The sequence below is a fragment of the Zingiber officinale genome, chromosome 8B (assembly GCF_018446385.1).
Source record: "Zingiber officinale cultivar Zhangliang chromosome 8B, Zo_v1.1, whole genome shotgun sequence".
Classification (NCBI taxonomy): domain Eukaryota; kingdom Viridiplantae; phylum Streptophyta; class Magnoliopsida; order Zingiberales; family Zingiberaceae; genus Zingiber; species Zingiber officinale.
This window is the reverse complement of record NC_056001.1, coordinates 94103535-94105299: the sequence shown is the minus strand read 5'-3', so window position 1 is coordinate 94105299 and position 1765 is coordinate 94103535. Positions and strand designations below refer to the sequence as shown.

The 1765-nt window shown below is 43.9% G+C and overlaps 1 long non-coding RNA gene across 1 annotated transcript; it reads left to right on the top strand.

Annotated features, from left to right (window-relative positions):
- Nucleotides 1–753: 753 nt before the first annotated feature.
- LOC122014743 lies at nucleotides 754–1142 on the top strand. The gene is made up of 3 exons (XR_006120750.1): nucleotides 754–825; nucleotides 922–984; nucleotides 1082–1142. It is a non-coding gene; the product is annotated as an uncharacterized LOC122014743 (long non-coding RNA).
- Nucleotides 1143–1765: the final 623 nt, after the last annotated feature.

The window sequence follows — 1765 nt, the reverse complement described above, 5'->3', positions numbered from 1 at the left end:
AGGTATTATTTTACTTTATACGTTTATTATAGGACTATTAATAGATGCTAGTGGAACCCATTTGTTTATCTCTCAAGTATCTTTTCGGAGGGTGTTACCTATACGCTAGACACGTGACATAGCGGTATCTTTACCGTCTGTAGAGGTACTTGTTGTACATCAAGAAGTCGGTGGTTGCTATGTGGATTTCGATGGTCCGATTTTGGGGTTATAAATTTGGGGACCAAATTTTTATTAGAGGGGGAGAATGTGAGATACGGCAAAATAAAATAACCTATAATGATTTAAGGGAATTTTTGGACATTTTTCTGGATTTATTTGGAGGACGTATGACCGTATTTAAGGGGATAGATTATTGGGCTTAAGATGGTATTGGAAATCATCATTAGGAGGACTAATTAAGGGTTGGGAAGAAATTAAACCCTACCTTTATAAGAAGCTACAGTAACCCCCTACCGAAGCCCTAAAAACGCCGACTCCCCTCTCCTTTCCTCCCGATCTCGTCGACGGACTCGACCTCGACGCACGCTCGCACCTGATCGCCGGCGCCTTGTCGCGGATCGAGCCTCTGAGCTTCTCAACCCCTTAACAGAGGTCGCGACGGTGGAGCCTTTTTTCGAGAGCTGTAGCGCGCGAAGAATCCCCGGCCGGAAGGAACAGGTCTGAGCTCCGGAGTTGCTGAGGAAGAATCGCCGATCCCTAGGGCTCGATCTTGGTGAGAAGTACTCCAAACGGTGGGTTCGATTTCCAGTGCTCTAAAGCTGAGTTTCTCCATCGGGGTCTCTGTGCCGGTTGAGGTGTTTCCTGTCGTGGAGGTAAATCGAGGTGAGGATGGTATAGATTAGGGTTTCTTAGCTATGAAGATCTGTGAATTGATGCTAGGTTGAGAGGATTGTATTGAGTTAGATGTTGTTTTGGCAGTGGCTCACTGAGAGGGGCTCGGCCACGACTTCCAGCAGCTGGTTTGCCTCCGGGAAACAGTAGGTGAGGTCTCCACAACTCCAGGAATTCGATCTGTAGACCTAGGTAGTGAATTTTGTTTGAGTGGGGTACTGATCAGTGAGATTGCCTCTGTTTGTAGTCTCGTGGAGGCTCTGAATGGTGAATTTGTGGCAGTAGGCAGCACCAGCGTGCCAGAGCCGGCTATTACATCTCTCGACTGTGAGTCGACAGTGAGGAGTTGTGGTAAGGTATGTGTATTTGTTAGAAATTTGAAATGTGGAAATAATTGAGAGGTTTGTTTGATTGATACTTAGAAGATTTATCTGTAGGGTTTTGTTTAAGGGATGTGTTATTCAGTAGATTGTTCACCTGTGTCAAGAAAACAAGGTGGTGATTTGGAAATTCTAGCAGTGTTAAGATCCTACTGGAAATCTTGTGATGTGAAGGCATAAATTAGGGCTATGGATTAGTTGGGAGTAGATCAATGGCAATGTGTTTAAGTAATGAATAAATCTGGGTTAATCTGTCTCATGTGTTGGATCAACTAAAATTGATATGTTGACGCAGGACTTTGATCGAGACGAGCGTCGTGACGAGATAGACGTCGGATTCAACCTACACCTAGAGGCGGGTACTTCTTAACTTTCTCCTTTAGATATCGGTCTAAGTGCATGAGTTAGTTTCATATATGCAGTATTTATCTTGACTCCACTCATTTTATTTCTTGTGCTTGATACTTTATCCACTCAATCTTCGAGATGATCACTTTCTTATCTATACAGTCTCCCGTTGTTATTCTTGATACCTAGCAGATACTAGATGC